Below are 22,905 nucleotides of genomic sequence, written 5' to 3' on the forward strand. Positions count from 1 at the left end.
TCATTTTGTTTGTAGTTTTACTTTTGTGTCACTTATGTTTCTTTTGCTTTTTTTTATCTTTTGTTTGTTCTGATGTGCATTTTATGGGAAAATGGAATCTTATGAAGATGGCTTGACAAGTAAGAGCAGTACATTTTGCTAGAAATATTACTTTAACCCCTGTTGCCCTGCCTCGAGGAGATCATGGATCTCAGTGAGAGAGGTTTTTGTTCATAAGGATCTCAGGATAACATTTAATCTTTTCCCCCAAGTTATGTGGTCCTTTTAATCCTGGGAACTTGAAGATAATGTGTTTAAAACTTTTTATTACTAACTTTTTCTCTATGAACAGATGTAATAACTCGATATACATTTACCTAATATGTCAGAAATACAGATGTAATGTTAGCAACAAGGTTTAAATAATTGACTCTTAATTCTCAGTATCTGAAAAGAATACACAAACAATGATTTTCCCATGGGCCAATGCTAATGCTGGGTTAGAATGACAATCTAAAATTCATTTGGTATTTAGATTAGGGCTGATATTAGTTCCCCCCACAAACACATAACCCCCTGGCAGGCATTTAAATTTACACTCATTCAAGAGGTGATATTTAGGATGTGGTGTTTTCAAAAACTGGCACAAACATTAGATAACTAATATGTGAAAAGACACATTGATATTAAAATGCTACAGGAGGTCTGGCTCTCTGAGCTTTGGTTTTAGAAAGTCGCACATGCCAGATGTTTCAGAGAAAAGCATAAAATCCACATTATGTGCCTAATTGTACTGTATTACATCACAGGGATGAAGAGTTTTTTCTTTCCCCTGACCGCAGCTGGTGATAACAATATGCCCTGGAGCATGAAAGCATCAGGCACCCTGAATATAAGGCAGCTCCTCTTAGTGTGTTTCTTCTGGAAGGAGGGGAAACAATGTAGCTTCAAAAATCTCCATGTAAACAAACAAGAGCAAACACTCTCAATGTAACAAAGTCTATGGGTAGGGACTAAAGTACTCAAGGAACTAGACTAGAACACTCCTGTTGGGAATGAATTAGAGAAAGACTCATCTATCAGTAAAGTCTGTACTGGTGCAGATCCGGATACTGGATGAACTATGTTTATAAGAGGATGTGACTGGGCCTCCATAAAGTCCCTGGCATTAAGGAGGATTCCCTAGTTAAAATACGTCCCAGAATTGAGCAGGTCCCAATAGGCTTCTTTTCTCTCATTATGTCAGAAGCTGGTCATACAAAGGAAAGAACGAAGGAGTGAAAACTGTTAAAATGTAATAGTTATGTTTTGCCCTTCTAAACGTACGTTCGCCATTGGCCTCTCAGTCTCGCAGCCTTCTTCCTTCATACCTAGAAATATAGCATTTCTTCATCAGCAAAGAACACTACCTAAGCACCCGATCTATTGTACCTTATTGTACCTTATACGTAATTTTGGGATGTAAAAAGTTTGGAGTTATTCTCTTCACCTTTTTCTTTTCTTTTTTTTTTTTTTAACATTTCAATTTTTTTTCTTTAAAAGGAGTGAGTTGTGTACAGGGAGGTTAAATCCTTTATAGACAAGGAAAAAAATGCGCTAGGACCAAATTATTCATCATCATCTTCTTCGTCATCTTCCTCCTCCCCTTCACCGTCTTCATCTTCCTCGTCTTCCTCCTCTTTCTTCTTTTTCTTGCTTTTTTCAGCCTCGATGACTCCATTTTTGCTGCATCAGGCTTTCCTGTAGCTCAGTATGCAGCAATGTCCTTCTCATACTTTTCCTTCAGCTTTGCAGCCACCTTTTCATAAGGCTGCTTGTCACCTGCAGCAGTGTTACTCCACATCTCTCCCAGTTTCTTTGCAATATCGCCCACGGAGAGGCCAGGATGTTCTCCTTTGATTTTAAGGTGATACTCAGAACAGAACAAGAAAAAAGCTGAAGGAGACCTCTTGGGTGCATTGGGATCCTTGAACTTCTTTTTTGTTTCCCTTTTAGGACGGATATAGGTTTTCATTTCTCTTTCATAACGGCCCTTGTCCGCCTTTGCCATATCTTCAAACTTTTCTTTCTGTTTGGAGACATGGTCTTCCACCTCTCTGAGCCCTTCTTAGAAAACTCTGAGAAGTTGACTGAACAGCCGGGTGCTGCTTCTCAGTGCTCCTCCCGGCAAGCTTGCACAGAGAATGAGGGTGATGACATTTTGCCTTTCGGCTTCTTAGGATCTATCTCCTTTGCCCATGTTTAGTTATTTTTCCTCAGCGAGGCACAGAGTCGCCCAGGGCCCTTCCAGCTCTCACGTGTCCCAGCCCTGTCTCTACGGAGCTCACTGCACTGCAATGGCTCTGAGAGCGGGAGCCAGACGCGGCCTCCTCGCTCTCTCTGCTCTGTAACCTTTTTCTTTCTTTCAACACCCATCATACAAGGAAGTCCACTAGCCAAGTCAAACCTTCAGAGCAAACTACATTCCATATAATATCTTCAAATTTTGTGTAGGATAACACCTGTCTCCAAAAAGGAATTGGATTACTATTATTAAAACAGATTTATTAAACTTAAATCTTTCCTTTAAAAAGTATTTTTTTCATGCCAAATCATTATCACACAAAATTACTCTTAAGTAAATACCCAACTCTTAGAAATTCAAAATTGCCAATTGCTACTCATCAAATAGTAGAAGGAATATGTGTTACTTTTTAGTGTGAAGTTAGAGTGAACATCACCGAGTGATGATTTTTAGTATTTTTTTAATAAAATAATTTTGATAAAAAGAAATTTACCAGACTTTGCAGGTCTATGTATGCCATTACACAGTAAGGGAGCCAGCGTGGTAGACAGAAGTCCTATTGGTCTTCCTGAGGTACATCTTTTAACCTGTCTTTCGTGGTCTTACGACTCTTTCCCAACCTCCTATTCTTGTTCTAAGTTCTGTTTCATTCTCTTGCATCAGAATCTCCAATTTTAATTTCATTATTTTAAATTTTAAAACTTATTATCCATGCAATCTGTAGTGTATGTAAACTATATTGTAAACTAACTTTTTTGGCAATTTAAAACACGATGTTTTATAGGAGGGAAACAATAGTTTTGTGTAATGCTGCCATCTAATGGTGTCCACGATACTTGACCTCTTCCATACTTACTTAAATATCCTATTTAGTGGAAGAACAAGATATGAATTAAGACATAATTCTCAGATTTAATAGTTTTAGGGAAAAAAATTATATAATCCAAAGGATAAACACATTTGGAAACAGTCTTAGTGTTTTAAGTTGTTGGTATGTTTAAATGGTGGATTGACTCTTTTATAACTGATTTTAATATCAATCCAATTAACTCAGGCCACTTACTTGCGTGGCTTGTACTCTAATCATTTCTCTCTGAGCCAGAGCCAAAGGCTTTCAATAATTGTCAACTTACCCATTACTTTTATAATTCACAAGTGGCATGCAAATTTATTTTTTCGTTTGTATATATTTCCTGAGGTTTACACTGGATCTGGCTACAACCACTAGATATTTCCTCTTAAAGAACAAATGTGTATTTCCTTCAGTTTTTCTGTAATTTGTATGAAGACATGATCTTATGGAGGGAAAATGGACTGGCTCAATTCTAGTCCTGTAGCTGCTACAAGCATTCTGTACTACCTTGGCTGAGATGTTTACTTCTCTGAACTTCAGTTATCCTATTCTTGATTGAAAGGATAGATTGAAAAGATAGCTGATTTCTAAGTTTCTGTATAGTTTCACAGGTATGTCATTTTAATGGCATATACAATGAAGATGTTTGTGGGTTCATAATTTAATTCCATGTCATGGGCTAAAAGTTTTTACAGTCATACTCTGTTTTCAAAACCATTTGATACAGCTAGAGGTGGAAAATAGTGACTATTGATCAGGTAAATGAATTCTACCTCACTATTGAGAATGCTACTATCCCTATGTTGCTAATATAGTCTATCATATTAACTGAAAAAATAAGCAATTGTAAATGATTTTTTAATCAAGAAGAGATTGTACACAGAATAAAATAAGCTTAATATGATTTAAATAGTATTTAATATTATGTATCTGATGTATGTGTGGGCATGCTGTATTCATATCATATGCATGGAGGAAGAAGAAAGCATCCTAATTATTCTTACATATTATATTTTAGGTCTAGCAGAGCTTTGTTGTAAGTCACCATTGATGTGAAATAGCAGGGAGAAGAAGAAAATAGTATACAATCAAGACAAAGCAAATCAAAGACAAGAATACAATAATAACAAGCCAAAATCACACAGACACTCATTAAACCTGATGGAGAGAGATAACTGCCCGATTTACAACAAATTGCTAAACTTGGAATAACAGTGACAATATTCACTTTAATTTTACTCAAACTACTAATTAAAAGACTTCTGTTAAGAAATGAATTTAATACTTCTGTGTTCACCTTATAAGGGTCACGATTTCACTAGTCTGAAAAGCATAAAACTGTCTCTTAAGGCAATTTACATGTCTTCAATTAATCCTTCTCCTTACAAGAAGGCAAAAAGGAGAAATGTGACTGCACATAGCTTCAGAATTTTTCACCCAAGGAGAATCCAGGAGGTTTTGGTAAAAAGAAAAAAAAAAAAGAGCCTAGTGACTGTGATGATAATAGAAAATAGCTGGGAAAGTTTGAGTTCAAAATCAGGAACAAGTTCACATACTCTCATGTTTTTTCTCTCTTCCTCCCTGCCTCTCTCCTTTCCTTTCTATTTTTTTCCTTTTCTTTTCTTCTTTTTTTTTTTCTTTTGACACATTAAGGAAAAAAATAAAGAAAAGTTCCTAAGGAAAATGTAAAATGAGAAAGGCCTATTCATTCAGTCTTCTCTGCCAGGAGGTAGCTAATGATCAGCTGGGAAGAAACAATCAATCATTCCACAGTTCTGTATGCATCATAAACTCTCTTGTATTTATAGTGAAATAAAAATGTTTACTGCTCATCTGGATGCATTTCCCAGAAAAGGAGAAACCAGCGTCTAACTGAGAGCGCTAGGAATATTATCTGATACTACAGAGGAAAGAGCAATTTGTTTTGCAAACGCGCAAGTAATAAAATACTTGAGTAAGTTCTGAAGAGAGAAAGGAGAGCCAGAGGAAAGAGGCAGGGACCAGGAATCATTAAGAAAATTTAGGTTATAAACCAGAGCCTCATCTGCACACCAGAGGAAGAAAGAGTCCCAGAATGGGAAGATTAACGTATCTCAGAATTTGGCAGTCATTAAAAGCACAATTTTGCGTTCTTTGGGTGTTTGTATGTCCTATTGTGCTTTTCTGACCTAGCTTAGTCTAGTTACTCAGAACACAGCAGTATAGCTTTGCAGTAACATTGCCCCATGGCTTAATTTCCCAATTAAACTTAAACAAATTTCTCAAATGCTCATAAAACCCTTGGTGGCAAGATCATTGCACCTGAATATTTAATTATTTGAATGTCAGTCTGAGACATAGATAATTGGCAGCTAATAGAAAATGCCTAAGACCCAAAAACAAAAGATTCTTTTATGGCTGACCAGGGAATAAGTGAATAGATTTACTAAAGTAGAGATAAATTTTTGTTTTTATCCTAAACAAGAGGAAAGATATAATACTAAGCAAACTGGAAAAAAAAATATTTTAAAAACAACAAATAAGAAAGAAGAAAAAGATCATTGAAATATAATTGTATTCTAGATGATGAACTTTGGCTGCAGTTAAATGATAGAATTAATTTTAAGAGACAGTCTGTGTATGTCTCTAGACTAAGTGCTCATCTAACAGAAAACGTCAGGGTTAGTCTGACAGAAAATATTCTTCTCTTCTTTGGCTATAACGTTTCAACCTATGTAAATGCAAAGCTAAGTAAAATAAATATATGTATCAGACAACATTTTATACAATAAAATTAATCTAGTGACCCTCATAAATCAACTTAATTATATACCTAGCAAAATAGCTTGAGATTTGGCTGGAAGAGCATAAACCAAAGGTGGTGATAAAAGAGTTATGGAGCTCAGGAGAGGTCCCAGTGGGAAGCCCTGGGAATTAGTCTTGGGCTCAGTCTTACTTTACATCTTAATTACTGATTTCAAAGAAAGGCTAAACTGCACATTAATTAATTTGCACATGGTACTAAACTGGCAAACACTGGGAATTGCAGATTAAAAATCCAAAGGGATTTTAAGAGGTTTAGAGACAAAAATCAGTGAAATCTAATCCTTTAAGTAATAATAACAATGATGATGATGGTGATAAAATAAAAATTCTGATTAAATTCTTTTGTGGAGGCATCATATAGAGAGAGGTGAAAGAAAACATTCTTCTTCAAAACACTGAGTCAAGAAATCTAAAGTGCAGAAGCAAGCTCAAAATAGAGCAAACACGGAAACAGATACAGTGGAAAGGACAGGAACAAAAGATTATAAAAATACAAGTATATTTCTTGATCAAAAATCAGCTTGGACCACTTCTTTTCATGAGGCTGAGAAATATGATCAGTAACCCATTGCCACTATGTGTTTGTTTCCTTGTATCATGTGACTTCTCAAGTAGCAACCTCTACTTATCCTTCATATTGAACTTCCTCTTGGAACCTAGATATTCTTTCATTAGGGCTTCTAACCTATGCTATGTCTCTGAGAAAACAGAAGACAACGATTGACATCCCTGTTTGCCTTCCATCTTTTCTGAAACACTAACAGGAGTGGGAGTGAGATGAGGTAGTACAAAAAGAATATACCCGGGCCAGGTCGTGGTGGCTCACGCCTGTAATCCTAGCCCTCTGGGAGGCCGAGGCGGGTGGATTGTTTGAGCTCAGGAGTTCGAGACCAGCCTGAGCAAGAGCGAGACCCTGTCTCTACTAAAAAAATAGAAAGAAATTAGCTGGACAACTAAAAATATATAGAAAAAATTAGCCGGGCATGGTGGTGCATGCCTGTACCCCCAGCTACTCGGGAGGCTGAGGCAGGAGGATTGCTTGAGCCCAGGAGTTTGAGGTTGCTGTGAGCTAGGCTGACGCCATGGCACTCTAGCCCGGGGAACAGAGAGACTCTGTCTCAAAAAAAAAAAAAAGAATATACCCCAAAATATCTGCAAGAGCAAAGTAATCACTGGGAAAAGTTATCAATGTACAAACATTTTTAAAAAAATCTAAAAGCCAGAGAGAATAGAAATGAATCTTTAAATGAAACAATGAATAAATTCAGCCCCAAATAAGCTACCAGGAGTGAGAAATATCTGTCTAATAGGACCTCCCAAGACACTCTGGGTCTAGACTTAGCAGATGACCAAGCATAGGAAAGAAGTGAATGAAACAGGGGAGTCAATAAAAGATATTTTATGGACCACTGCACCGGTCTATGTGCCCATCCCACCACCCTAACGCCAGCACTGAGCCCAGCCAGTTGGCATTCCCTCCAGGCAAAGCTTTTGTGTTATTTCCCCAAGCACTCAAAGTCCTCCACATCTTGGAATTTGGAGAGCTAGAGGCAGACAACTAGATTCTCTGCCCATTTGTCCTAAAGGTAAACTTCCTAGCCCTAGGGTTACCAGAGTAGACTTGTTCAGGTGGAGAAAAACAAAAAAATTGTGATCACTATCCCCTCCACCCACGGCAAGGAAGGGTAGAACTGTGCTGATTTGCAGAGTTGAGCAGGAATCACAACCATCCCCCATACAGAGGTGCCAACTGTAATTCCCTGGAAGGATAAAATGCAAGGTACTCCTTTCTTCCATGAGAGCCCCAAATGCATAACCAAATGCATAACTGGGCAAATGAGGAAAACCAGAAGTAGGAAAGGGAATAACAACAACGACATAGAGCCTGAATAAAATAAAGATATTCAGAAGGACTCTCATATTTTTAGAGCAATCAAGACACATTAAGTGCATTAAAAAAAACAAGAAAAAAGGAAAAAAAAAAGGTTATAATGAATATGACCAATGCAAGTTAAAAACACAGGCAATTAAAAACCTCAAAGAAACAAGGAAAAAGCCCTGGTCATGAAATTCATTGTCTAGATAAAAAGCAAATTAAATATGACATGAACTTAATAATTGATGAAGTATTTAAAAGGAGAATTGAGTTGACTTTAACTCTAAAAACCATTTTTTCAGGATGACCAAGAAGTGAAGGCAATGGGCCTCTAGAGAGAAAACTGGTTTGAACGAAGTTGAAAAGTTGAACTTGGCTCAGAATTGAATAATATGGGTGTGGTCAAACCAGCATAGGTATTAGATATTAGTTATTGATTTTCACTTTTTATCATCAAAGTATTGTCAAAACATGAAAGCCTTGGTTGGGGTTTCTGGAGAGCAAATTTTAATAATCTTGACAAGATCAAAGTAAAAATGTAGCTATGAATTGAACTTTTAGGAGGAAGAGAACTTGTGGAGAGAAGGACTGGAACACTCACTTTCTCATCTCACAAAGAGGGAGTAGAGAAGTGTTGTCAGAAGTTGATTTAAAAAAATAGGAAGAAGTTAAGAATGTTACTAAAAGTTAAAAACATAATTTAAAAAACCCTAAAATAATGATATAAAAACATTAAATCAAGGGAAATTGGAGTAGTATGAGATAAACCCTCCTATTTAGAATTATAAAGTCAAGAGACATATTAGAAATTTTATTAGTCAAAAATTAGAGGCACAAGCATATCATTTAGAGTTATGAAGGTAATTATCACCTCAAACTAAAAGAGACAGTTAAAGAAAGGAGCTTACCTTTGAGGAGTAGAACAGAGGGTAGAGATACATTCTTTTGCTGCATTTGATGTAACCCTGCTGTAGTTTGAATATCTGTGTCCCCCTAAAAATTCATATGTTGAAATTTAACCCCCACAGTGACTGATATTAAGATGTAGGACTTTTTGGAGGTGACTATATCCTAAGGGTTTCACCCTCATGAATGGGATTAGTCCTCTTATATAAGAGACTTGAGGAGGCCATTTTTCCCTTCTGCCATATGAGGACATAGACAGAAGGTGCCATCTACAGGAATGGGGCTCTCACCAGACAAGAAATCGACTGGCACCTTGATCTTGGACTTTCCAGCCTCCAGAACTGTAAGAAATAAATTTTTGTTGTTTATAAATTACCTAGTCTAAGGTATTTTGTCATAGCAGTCTGAACAGACTAAGAGAAACCCATAAGCATGTATTACTCTAATAAAAATAATGTTCCACATATTTCATTATGACACTTCATTTGTTTTAACTTAAAGAATATGAAATCAAATAACAGACTAGAAGAAAATAAACACTTTTTAACAGATAACACTTTTTGAATAGGTGAATAATTGGTTCAGGCAAAATTTGAGAAATCATATCTGCAGACATCATAGAAAGATTGCCATAAATAAAATAATATTTACATGTGTACCTGTGTGTATGTATTAATGATCCCTCTGCCTGGTCTCTCTGCCTGAATCTCCTTTATGCAATACCTAAGTGATTTCACTAACAGCTCAATATTCTACAAACATCAAGGATGTCTTTCTGTGTATAAATACAAATTTCTTAATAGGGACTGCATTAGTCATAGTTCTCCAGAGAAACAGAACCAACAGGAGATATAAATCTATATTTATATCTATATATATCTACTTATCTATGTGTACACATAAAAGGTCATTTATTATGAGGCATTGGCTTACATGATTATGGAGGGTGAGAAGTTGCACAAACTGTAATATGCAAAACTCAAGAACCAGGAAAGCCAATGGTATAATTCAGTTTGAGTCTGAAGTCCTGAAAACCAGAGGAGTCAATGGTGTAAATTCTAGCCCAAGGTCAGGAGAAGATGAGATGAGATGACCCAGCTCAAGTAGTGAGGCAGAACAAAAAGGGATGAATTCTTCCTTTCTCCACCTTTTGTTCTATTCAGGCCCTTAATGGATTGGATGAGGCCCATACACATTGGAGATGGAAATCTACTTTACTGGGTTTACCTATTAAATTTTTTTTTTTTATAGAGAAGACCCAAAGCCATATTTATTTTTTTTTTATTTCAGCTTATAATGGGGGTACAAAAGCTCAGGTTATATATATTGCCCATGCCCCCCCATCCCCCCGAGTCTGAGCTTCAAGGGTGTCCATTCCCAGATAGTGCACATTGCACTCATCATGTAGGTATACACCTATTCAATTATTAATCTCATCCAGAAGCACACTCGCAGATACATCCAGAAATAACACTTAATCTGGGCATTCCATTGCCCAGTCAAGTTGACACATAAAATTATCCATCACAGAGACCTTCATAATTTGGTGGCAATTATCCATTCCTCCTTCATCTCACAAAGTTGAATAACATATAAGTTCTCTGTTCCAGCCAAACTAAATTATTCACTCTTCTTAGAGATGTTGTGTAAATATCATGTATCTCTGATACTCTATTCATCTGAAATACCCTGTTGCAGTCAATACAAACCCTGACCAGCCACCAAGTTTATGATGAAGCCACACCTATTCCAGGGAGCCTTGCCTGACTACTCTATCCAGTAGGATGGGAATCTGCAGTGTAATCCTATCTTTCACCTTCTTCACTGGTTCTTCTCTCCCCTTCCTCCCCTATCTCCCCTCTACGTTCTCCCCAACAAACATTTACTGATCACCTCTAATGTGTGAAAGGCTAATTTGACAACTAGTCAGGCACTATTTGTAAAGTCTCCTATATTGCTATTCGGTTTACCTCATCTCTTTGATTGGTCTTCCTAGCATGTGTAATTTCTGTGATGATAAGGACTACATTCCACACTTTTTTATATATCTCACAATGCTTAGAATAATGCTTTCAACAAAGTACACTCAATAATTTTTTTTCCATATACAAAAATGAATTCGAGATGGATTAAAGTCTTAAATGTATAGCATGAAACCATAAAAATTCTAGAGGAAGACATAGGAAAAACTTTTCTAGACATAGACCTAGGCAAAGAATTTATGACTAAGACCCTAAAGGCAAGCACAGCAACAACAAAAACAAATAAATGGTACTTAATTAAATCAAAAAGCTTCTGCATAACAAAGGAAATAATCAACAAACAGGTAACCTACAGAATAGGAGAAAATAGTCACAGACTATACATCAAAAAAAAAAAAAAAAAAAAGAGACTGATATCCAGAATCTACAAAAAACTCAAGCAAATCAGCAAGAGAAAAAACAAACAACCCCATCAAAAAGCGAGCAAGAGACATGAACAGAATTTCTTCAAAATAAGACAGACAAATAACCAACAAACATATGTAAAAATATTCAACATCACTAATCATCAGGGAAATGCAAATTAAAACCAATGGATACCATCTTACCCCTGTCAGAATGGCCACTATTAAAAGTCAAAAAACAACAGATGCTGGCATGGATACAGATAAAAAGGAACGCTTATACACTGTTGGTGGGACTGCAAACTAGTACAACCTCTATGGAAAACAGTATGGAGCATCCTCAAAGAGGCAAAAGTAGACCTATCATTCAAACCAGCAATCCCACTACTGGGTATTTACCTAAAGAAATAACTTTATCAAAAAGACCTGCACTCAAATGTTTATCACAGCACAATTCACAATTGCAATACTATGGAATCAACCTAAGTGCCCATCAATTCTGGAGTGGATAAAGAAAAGGTGGTGTATAAGTATATACCATGGAGTATTACTCAGCCATAAAAAGGGATGAAATAATGTCATTCGTAGCAACTTGGGTAGAACTGGAGAGCATTATCCTAAGTGAAGTATCTCAGGAATGGAAAAACAAGCATCACATGCTCTCACTATTAAGCAGGAGTTAAATGATGGGCATAAAGAGGCACAAATGACATTGAAAACTAAGAAGGGGAAGGGTGGGAGGGGAGTGAGAGATAAAAACTTACCTATTGGGTACAACGAACACTGTCGTGATGATGGGCACACTGAAAGCCCTGACTTCAGTATTATAGAATGTATCCATGTAACAAAAACATTTGTACTCCCTTAATATTTTGAAATAAAAAGAAAAAAAAAGCACCAGTAAAAAAATAAATAAATAAAAAATAAAATACCAGATTAAAAAAAATTCTTTTTGATTAAATGGATAATTGCATACTTCCCCATTTAACTTTTTAAATTAAATGATGTCCAACTTGATGTAATTAACCTTAAATAATTGTGACATTTGGTTTATGAAACAGTGTAGAGAAGAAATAAAAATTGAGGAAATTTGGAGTCTGGGTTGATTCCTGGTTCATCACCTCCTAGCCATGTGACCTGAGACAAGTTACTTAATCTACCTTTGCCACAGTTTTGCCATTTATAAAATGTGGCTAATAAAATACATCTAAAATACTTCCCAGAGCAGTTGTAAGGATCAGTTGAGACATGCAAAATGCTCAGGATTGTGCTAATTATGGTGCAAGTGTTCTGAAGACATCAGCTACTTTGTTACTTTTGGGACACATGAACTTCAAAATCTCAACTGCTTAACTCCTAACAGGTATTTTTCACTCACACACAGTCTGTTCTAGGTCAGTTGGGGGAGATGCACACAGGGTGCCTTGCTCAATGCAGGCACCCAGGTATCTAGGCTGATGGACGCTTCAGTGCCTGGAACATCTGCAGTGCCCACAGTAGCAGAGGAGACAGGTGGGGATCGTGGGCCGGGCTCCTCTGTGTGTGGACCCATACATGACACATCGCTGCTGCCCAATGGCAAGGACAGCACAGGAGACTGGAAAGGGTGGGAAAGAAAATTAAGTGATTGGTGAATCTCCTGTATCTGCTATGGATAATGATGGGATCTCTAGAGAGAATGGTAGCAGGCAGAGACACAGTCTAGCAGTTTAAAAGATCACAAAGTCATTTCTGGAGTCAAATTTCAGAGCTATAAATTTTCGAAGCTATGCTGTTAAATTCAATGTTTTCACTTAAGATGCATTATTGGTCTGACTTCTGAAAAGTAGTATCTCCAAGAATTCTACAATTACTTTTCATGTTGTGAATTTATGTCTCAAAATTTTTCAGAGATTAGAGAGGGAAGGAATCTTGTTTTTAGAATTAAAAAGTTGACCTTTGGCCATCGTTTTCAGGAAGAACACCAGGAAGTTTTATGTATTAAAGCTGCACTTCTTATTTGAAGCCAGCAGGGGGAGTTGTAAGAATTCTTAAGCTTCCCCACTAAAATGCTAAAAAAGAATCTAAAAGGGCATGGAGAAAGTTACAGATTTAAATTAATCACTTCCCTAAAACCATCAGGGTTTTCTGCAGAGGGACATTGATTATTTTGGAATACTTTTGTATATAACATCCATTAGAATAACAAAGACACTTTTAAAAAAATCTTTGTTGTGTAAAGATGCCCACAAGATGTTATCTAGTTTTGTTCTATTTTTTCCTAAATAAAATGTGTGAATATAGACTGACTCACTTTTGGGGGGATGAGCTCCTGTTTATTTCTGAGATAGAAATACAGAAACACGTCACCTTTGAGCCTATAAATTCCCTGACTCCATTAAAGAGCTCGAGCCCCTTCCCTGTATCCGCCTGGTCTTTAAACTTTCTTAGGCTTTCCAAGCAATAGCTCCTGATGTCCTGTAGGGGACTGACCAACTGCTGTTCTGCTGACTATTCATCAATGCCCGTTCTCTGACATATTGTACCATATAATAAACTTCCTGACTCTTAACTCAGGAGTTTAATGGATGGGATGGTTTGGGTTTTTGTTTTGTTTGGTTGGTTGGTTGGTTGGTCTCTCTAGCTCATAAGAAAAGGTACCAGAATTATATGTAAATTTTACTTTTTCTTTTTATAGCTAAATTTGGAAGTGTGTATGATATGAAGAAAGGGAACTAGAGTAAAGAGAAGCTAATAAAATCTGCATCTAAACTAAGAATAATTTTACTATGTTTTGCTTTAATTTTTCTTTTTTTTTTTTTTTGGTTTGTCATTTTGTGCAATCAATCCAAATAATAATTCATATTAGAAAATCATCTTTTTCTTTGATTCTTCTATGATATAGCACTTAATTAACACTTTGGTATTTTGATCCAAATGCTTTCTGAAGCCTTCGTCTGATTTTGCCTGTATAGCCATGGTTATGTACCCTATCTAGAACATGACATATTGCTCATCTTTTGCCCTCAGTGGATGGTGGGATTACCTAATTCATTGCATTAACATATAGGGAAATATCTTTATGCTAACGTTGTAAAATGTTATGCTCCATTATGCAGAGTTTTAAAAAGTTACTTTTAAAAAAGTTAGGCTGACTGAGTAACTCTAAACTCTATCATGTATAATTTTGGTGAAAATATTATCAAAATGATTTTAGTTACTAACCATGTTTAGTCTGAGATTATCATTTTGACTGGAATTTTCCACAACTTTCTTTCTTTATTTTTAGAGATGAGGTCTTTCCAGTTCGAGTTGTTGGACTTGAACTCCTGGGTTTAAGTGACTCTCCCTCTTCAGCATCCCAAATAGCTGGGACTACAGGGATGCCACCACATCCAGCTCCTACTTTCTTTAAAAAAGGTTGCTTTAAATACTTGCTACTGGGAATGAAGTCTTATAACACCCATATTAACTTTTAAAAGAAGGAATTAAATTAGAGTCTCTTTAAAGTTTACATAGTCCTCTATCAGATGTAAACAGCTTCACCAATGTGGGAACACCTGTTCGTGCAGCTGGGCCTGGCTTGTCAGGCTTCACTGTAAGACTATTGCTATGGTGTCAGGAGTATCTGTTCTCCCTTCTTACCACCTTCCTCCTTGCCAACTCTTATTCCCCAGCCCCCCAGCCCCAAGACACATTTGTGCACAAATCTGCATTCAACTTTGCACACACCATTCTTTGGCATCCTCTCTTGCTAATATATCCATATTAAAGAGAAGAAGAAGGAGGAAGAGGAGGAGAACGGTAGTAGTAGTGGTGGAAAAGGAGGAAGAAGAGGAGAGAAAGAGGAGGGAGGAGAGGAGGAGGCAGAGAGTAGAAGGGAGAGAGGAAAGAAAGGGAGAGAGAAGAGCAGAGGAGGCAGGAATCTTCATCTGTAACCACCCATATCAGTGGTGTTGAGGCATCTTTGGTATTCTCTGATTTGGTCTGGTTCCTTCGATGCTGGTGGCCTCTGCTGAAGTGCTGTCTCAATATAGATTGTGTCTGCGGTTTTTCTGAGATGGCACACTGCTCACTGCTTCCTGCTCTTCTCAGAGAGCTGCACCCTTCCTTTTGCCCTTCCCTCCTGTTAAGCACCATTTTTGTTGTGTGATGGCCACTTGGTGAACTTTGAATCTCCTCTGAACTCAATTCTCCTTCATATGGAGCCACAGGAACCACTGAGGTCTTCCAAGTGCTGTGGAGAACAGGGCTGGGCATCCTCTCCTTCCCTGACCCACTACCCATGCCAGCATGGTCTGCACCAACAAGCTTCAAACCTCCCAAAGTCTCCAGAAGAACAGCAGTTGCCAGTGCTTTGCTTGCAAACATTTAGGGCTCCTGATGATGTGGAACCCCTGCACCATAGTCTATTTCACTCAACCATGGCAAGCGGATCGGCCTATATATATGTGCACTGCCCTGGTTCCTGACACAGAGCTCCTAAACCCTTATAACCTCCTAAGTTATAGTGGTGCTAGAATCATCTTTTGTTCTAATATTTGGTCTTTGGCCCCAGTTCCTGACACAAAGATCCTAAATTCCTTGGAATTTCCTGGGTGATAGAAACATATTTTGTTCTAATGAGGTGACTCTTGGTAGGCTCCTGGGTTGGGGCTGGTCACCAGAAAGATTAAGTCATGATTAGAAGCTTGGAACTTGCAACTCCCTATCCCCATCCTCCAGGAAGGGGAAAGGAGCTAGAGATTGAATTAATAAATCATGCCTACATGATAAAGCTCCCATAAAAATCCCTAAAGTGTGGGGTTGGAGAGTATCCAGCTTGGCGAACACATCAACATGCTGTGAGGGTGGTGCACCCCAACTTCACAAGAAAGAGGTTCCTGCACTCAGGATCCTCTGGACCTCAACCTATGCACCTCTTCTTCTGGCTGTTAATTTATCGTCATTATCACATCCTTTATAATAAACTGGCAAACAGAAGTAAATGCTTCCCTGAGTTCTGTGAGCCATCATGGCAAACTATCAAACATGAAGAGGAAGTCTTGGAAATTATCAATTTGTAGCCAAGTTGGACAAAATTCTGGGTAACTTGGGGACCCCTTCTTGCAATTGGCATCTGAAGAGGGGGTAGTCTTGTGGAACTGAGCCCTTAGCCTGTGGGGTCTGCACGAATTCCAGGTACATAGTATCAGAATTAAATTGAATTGGAGGATACCCAGGTGGTGTCTGGGAAGTTGGAGAATTGGTTGGTGGGGGAAAAAGATCCCACATGTCTGGTGTCAGAAGTGTTGTAAGAGTAGAGAAAAACAGTTCATTTTTTCCATTTTTAGTTGGTGTCAGAAGTAGGATTTCCTAAAACAGTCCTGACTCCCAGAAACACGTGGTTTAAGAAGAAAAGAATGGACAGGTGGGGGATGAATAACATTTGATTCCTGGGTGGCCACGTGCTCACCCATGGTGTGGGACAGCAGCTGCTCTGTGCTCAGTTACTAAAGGTGAAAGTTACCAGCGCAATTTAGAGATGGATCCAACTCCCCAAAAATTGTCTCACGGGATGCATAAGAAAATACAAACTAATAAGAAAAATGTAAACTATTCAACCCCTTGGTAACTGTTATCTATAATAGCTAAAATGAAGTTAAAAGAGAATGCTGGGTCAGATCTTAATCTTAGACCAAGCTTATCTTTCACTGGGCCTGAGCTTTGTCCATTAGTCTCAAGCTGTCCCCCAAGGGAAAAATTATATAGGAACAACAGAAAATGCCTTGAAGACCTCTGGTCTCCAAGAAGGTAGTCAATGTGGGAGAAAGGGAAAAACCAAGAAACTATAAAAACCAGGGGGCATAGTGTTAAGGAGTTGTTTCATTTTGTGAATTGGTATCATCAGCTTCCCAAAGAACTTTTACTAAAATGGATTGTGAGAGTGATTAACTCAGGGCTGTGTTTTTGGCTTTGGATGCTGCAGAGTAGAAAAGCATTTTTGGTTTGATACAGGATCCACAGCTCACTATGGAACAATCACAGATGGCTATACATGATCCAGACACACAGGAGACTATTCCTGAGTGAACAGCCAGCCTGTGGACTAGAAGAAATCCACTGTAAAGTGTGTTTATTCTGAGAAGGTGGACTGCCCAATTCCCCTGTAAGCGTCAGATGAAGTAGCTGATATTCTTTGCATGCAAGCCATGAGGCATTGGCATTATGATTGACTGGGATATTCACCTATTGAATATACCCATTACCAAGGTTATGGTAAATGCTGTGATTACGGGGGCCCTTTTCCATGGCCACCCCATATAACCTATTCCTTCAAAATAAAACAACAGTCTGCTATGATCTGAATGTTATGTGCTCCCCAAATTTATATTGAAATTCGAACCACCAAGGTGATGGCATTAGGATGTGGGGCCTTTGGGAAGTGACTGGATCAGAGACAGAGTTGTCATGGATGGGATTAGTACCTTTATAAAAAAATCCTGATAGAGAGCTCATTTGTCCCTTCTACCATGTGAGGACACAGCAAGAAGATGCCACCTATACACCAAAAAGCAGTCCCTCACCAGATACCAAATCTGCCTTGATCTTGGACTTTCCAGCCTCCAGAACTGTGAGAAATAAATTTCTTTTGTTTATAAGCTGCCCAGTTTGTGGTATTTTGTTATAGCAGCCTGAGACATGGTCATGGTCCAAGAAGCCTTATCAGATTTACTGCCTCAATGTCCCTCTGTGGGTCTTACTGTACCAAGGACATAAAGGTAATTAAAATGAAAATGGGGAGAGATAGAAGGGAGACTCAAGGAACTCAGCAGGGTGAAAATCTCAAGATGGTTATTGGAAAATAGGATGATTATGGTGGGCATTGTTGGTGTGGATGTAGCCCTATCAAAGGCTGATGGACCAATGAGATGGCTTGTTGGTGCCCCAATATTAAAAGGCCCCAAATAAGTTCACTCCATTTACCCCAGTTTGGAGAAATTTAAAAAGCTGAAAGCCAAAGATTATAATGAGAAAGCCACCTTGAATTATGTGGGGTGATGGTTAGGCAAATTAATCAAAATAAAGATGAAGGAGATGCCAGAGATTTCCCAACCCCCTGCTGGGTGCCTGAAGCCATATGCTCATGTGGGGATTAAATGGCCAGAAAGAGGAGAAAAGACTTTTTTGGGATTCCTCAACAGGAGTGTAATGCACTATGATTCCAAAACCTGTTGGTGTAGTCTTAAGGGGGCCAAGGTTATATTGGGAGAATATGACGATGCAACAGTTGAAGGGATTTAGGTGAAAGTTTGGATGGAAATTGGAATTTTTAGACAAACTTTATGTGAGATGGTCTCCCTCACCTGAATGTATTGTTGGAATGGATATTGTGTTTGACTGTGAGTTTCTTCCTCTACCTAATAATGTAAAACAGAAGGCACGTAGGTCTGCCCTCAGGCTAGTCTTAATTGGACAAGCTAAATGGGAACCACTAGAACTGCCTGAGCCTACACAGGTGATTAATTTAAAACAATATAGGATACCTTGTAGGCAAAAAGAGATTGCCACTTTAATTAATGACATACTAGAAGCTGGAGTGCTAGTCCAACAAATTCTCTGTACAATAGTCCTGTATGGCCTGTGAAAAAGGCAAATGACTCATGGACACTAATGGTAGACTATGAGGGTTTAAATAATGTTATACCTCCCACAGCCTCAGCAGTCCTGGACATGGTTTCAAACATGCAAAAAATACAACCAGCTAATGGAGACTGGTACTCAATGCTTGATCTTGCAAATGGTTTCTTCTCTATCTCAGTTTTGGAAAAGAGCCAACTGTAGTTCACTGGCGCATGGGAAGGATCCCAATTTACATTTACTCAACTGCTACTGAGTTATCTAAACTTACCAGTTTATGGGCACAATGTGTTGGAAAGGATTTGGAGTTGATACAGGGCTCTAGTGTAGTAATACACTATATTGATGACATTACAGTAATATGGAAAACTGAAGAGTAAGCAAAGACTGATTTGAATGCAATGGAGACTCACATGACCAACTGAAGCTGGTTAATAAATCCAGCACATGTCCAGATACCCACCTAAATGGTAAAATTCTTAGGAATAACCTGGACGAGAGCCACGTGGGATATTCCACAAGCAACTAAAAACAAACTGCTTTTGCTGCCCAACCCTAGGACCAAACAAGAAGCCTGGCATTTGGTTGGTGTATTTGGATTTTGGAGAACAAATACTTCACATTTGGGAATTTATTGCCAGATCCTATGCATACAACTGCCCAAAAGCAATATTTGAAAGAGGACCTGAAAAAAAAACAGGCCATATCTAAATCACAAAATGTGGGAACTCCCTCAATGCCTTTGGGCCCTTATAATCCCCACTCAGATATGATTTTGAAAGTATTTGCCACTCACCTCATGCAGACTGGAGCTTATGGCAAAATCCTGTGAGTGCCTCCCAGTGGTGACCATTGGGATTTTGGATCAGAACATTTCCAGGTGCTGGGGCCCTGTACACACCATTTGAGCAACGATTAACTAGCTTGGTTTTGGATATTAATTGAGGCTGCCTCAATGATTGAAGAACATAAAATAATCCTAAAACCCAAGATACCCATAATGTGTTGGGTGATGTCAGAGAAACCCTCTAATAAGGAAGGCAGTGCCTAGAAAAGTTTCATAATAAAATGAAAATGGTTCATACAGGAGCATGCTACTGGGAGGAAGCAAGGAGGCAGCCACCATATCCATAAGCAGGTAGCCTCTTCCCCTCTGAGACTGACTTTGGAACCATCTGAGAAGCTGCCACAACCTTTTGCCATGTGGACAGTGCCCTATGACTAGCTCTTGATTGGCCAACAAAGAGCTACTTGGTTTACATGGCAATTCTAAGATAAATGGATGATATCCTGTTTGGAAATCCACCACATCAAGGCCATCAGATGGAAAGACTTTGATTGAAGAAAGTAAGAATAAATCAGCTTAATGGGCTTAATTGCATGCTGTTTTTCTAACAGCGATGGAAGAATTGAACACTGGTAAAGGTCCCTATGTTTGGGCTTTTACAGACTAAGACAGAAGGTAACAGCCTGGCCATATGGTTAGGTAGACAGGCAATAGAAAACTGGACTATCAAGGGCATATTCATATTGGGAATGGCCTTATGGAAATCATTCTGGGAACTTAAAGGGTACATTAAAGTAGGACATGTCGATGTCCATCAGAAGAGCCCCCTTCCAGGTTCAGAAAGTGATTGGAACAATCAAGTGTACCAATTGGTGCTCTCCTTTGAAGTGGCCACCTGAGTCCATGAAATAAGTGGACACAGGGGAACTATAGCCATGTAAAGATGAGCTGAACCTATACACATTCCTCTTGCACTCTCTGAGCACAAAATGCCAATATGAACTGTTCTGTATGTCAACAAGGGAGGCAGAGACTGCAGATTTCCTGGAGGAAGGCTCTGCACACAGCTGGCAAGTGGATTACATTGGACCAATGACAATAGCCCCAGTAGGCTATGAATGAGTCTTAGCAGAAATAGATACTCTGGATTGGGCTTTGCATATCTAGTGGTAGATGCAAATGTTCCAAATACTATTAAAGGACTAGAACAGAAGCTACTATACCAATTTGGGCTGCTGAATTACATTTCTTCAGACCAAGGGATGCACTTTACAGTTGATCGTGTCCAACAATGGGCGAAGAGATACCACATCAAATGGGCATGCCATGCTACAAATCATCTTCAGAGTAATGGTTCAATAGGGAATTGGAATGGACAGTTGAAACATTTTCTGTCTAGAATGGGAAGAGGTAAAGGCATGAAGGGCTGGTTTACATGCCTCCATGAGTGTGTGCTCACACTCAACATGGAAGGTACTAAGGGAGGGTCTCCACTGCATAGATTTCTCTGCTTTTCTGGGGGATCCGGTGAAGAAAGAGTAGGGGAGGATGCTAGTGCAACTATACAGTTCTTCCCCACATCATCTCAACTCTCTTTTTTCCTACATAATGCAGTGGTCCCAGGATCAGTGATAGAACTGTGGGTACCAGAAGGAGGGGTGATTCCTAAGCAAGAAGCTGCAACTATACACTTAAACCTTTGTGTCAGAATTCCTAGGGGCTTGATAGGGTGGATTGTGCCTTTACCCATCTGGCAAAGTGGGGTTAACAATGAATGCTACTGTGTTGTCGAATGGTCAGGTATCTCACTAGTTCTATACCTGGGTAACTCTACCCTTCATGAGTGGGACTGAACTAATTGGGAACACACTTTCTAGAGTAGTATTGCCTAATTCTTCTCAGGCCAGTCATTTTCCACACAACGAAATGGTAATACATAGGTTTCTTTTGTCCTAAGGAAGCTTTAACTCAATCTCCCAATACCTTTGATCATCAATATTAGTATTGTCATAAAACTTACTTACATGATGTAGTTGAATCTTACCAGCAATGTCAATATTACACCATAGTGCAGTATGATCATGATACAATTCAGTTTCATTATGGAACAAATCAGTAAGAATTATAGAGGTATTTACTTTGCCTTTCCAACAGAAGCTATAATTGAGGACAAAGACAATCACTCCATCTTATTTCACAGGCTTATACTAAGACTGGTTTTCATTGTGTGTTACTATATAGCAGGGCTCACCTCTCTCCTATGGGAAAGTCACAAGTGCTGTTTAGCAAACTATTCTGGGCCCTAGAGCAGGCATAGTACGTGAGTGTAAATCACAAGTGCCCCCAGAGAAATTCTACAAGTTTGGAGAGCCGTTAAAATTCATCAGGAAGTCCTGGAAAATGTCAGCCCTTTCCAGAGGACTTTTTGTTCATTTCTGTTGGCTCTGTTGGTGTGGCCTTTTCTCCTCAGGACTTGCCCTTGACACTTCCTGGGATAAGTTTCTGATCCTCTCGGCTTTAGCTTGCTTTCTGCTTTCTAAGCTGGTGGTGGTGGGTACAAACCTTAATGAGAACACTGAGAATGTTGTTGATTCACCTGTTCTCTCCAATTCTGCTACTGGAATGTGAGAGCAAAGATAGGAGCATTGCACTCAGCTCCTTGCCAAAGCGTGATTTTGCCTCGACCAACACATTTTGTACTTGTGGACATGTGGTTGCTCTTATTTTCTTGTTTGGTTGTTAGGTAAACTTTAAATTACTTTTATTTATTTATATGATATTTGATTCACTTTCTTACCTTGAGTGGGAGAACTTCTGTGCTGCAGATTTATTCTTCCCTTTTCCCCTGAAATGTATAATATTTTAATATAACTTTATCTTTATGGCATAAGAAATATATGTTCATGAATAAATACACACACACACATACATATACTACATGTAGGAAAGAGAAAAAAAATCCATAATTCTACCATGAAGTGATAAGCATTGTTAACATTGAGATAGTATTTTTGTATGACAATATAGAGAGAATTGTTAGTATATATTAAATAATTATATTTTAATAAACTTTATATATTTGTATATATTATTTTGCCAAATTAATAGTTTTGGTTTGCTACTATTTTCTTCCTTTAAAGTGCTTTTAAAATAAAATTTCATGTCAATAAATATTATTTTAAATTGATCCAAGCATCCCTTTTTGTGACTCTAATATAATTCTTTTAACCAGTATTACATTGTAGGGTACTTAGGTTTTTTTCCAATTTGTCCTATTATAAACAATGTTGAGATGGACATGATTCATACATCATATTTTGTGGTATTGGTTTTATTTCCTTCAGACAAAATTCAAGAAGTAAGATCAAAGGATTATTTGAGAAGAAATCTACATTCATACTGAGGCTGCAAACAGCATTATCTTTCTCCC

At 38.2% G+C, this 22,905-nt stretch overlaps 1 pseudogene; it reads right to left on the reverse strand.

Annotated features, from left to right (window-relative positions):
- Positions 1-1,586: 1,586 nt before the first annotated feature.
- LOC138382451 (high mobility group protein B1-like) lies at positions 1,587-15,439 on the reverse strand (annotated as a pseudogene).
- Positions 15,440-22,905: the final 7,466 nt, after the last annotated feature.

The sequence above is a fragment of the Eulemur rufifrons genome, chromosome 4, assembly GCF_041146395.1.
Source record: "Eulemur rufifrons isolate Redbay chromosome 4, OSU_ERuf_1, whole genome shotgun sequence".
NCBI classification, from domain to species: domain Eukaryota; kingdom Metazoa; phylum Chordata; class Mammalia; order Primates; family Lemuridae; genus Eulemur; species Eulemur rufifrons.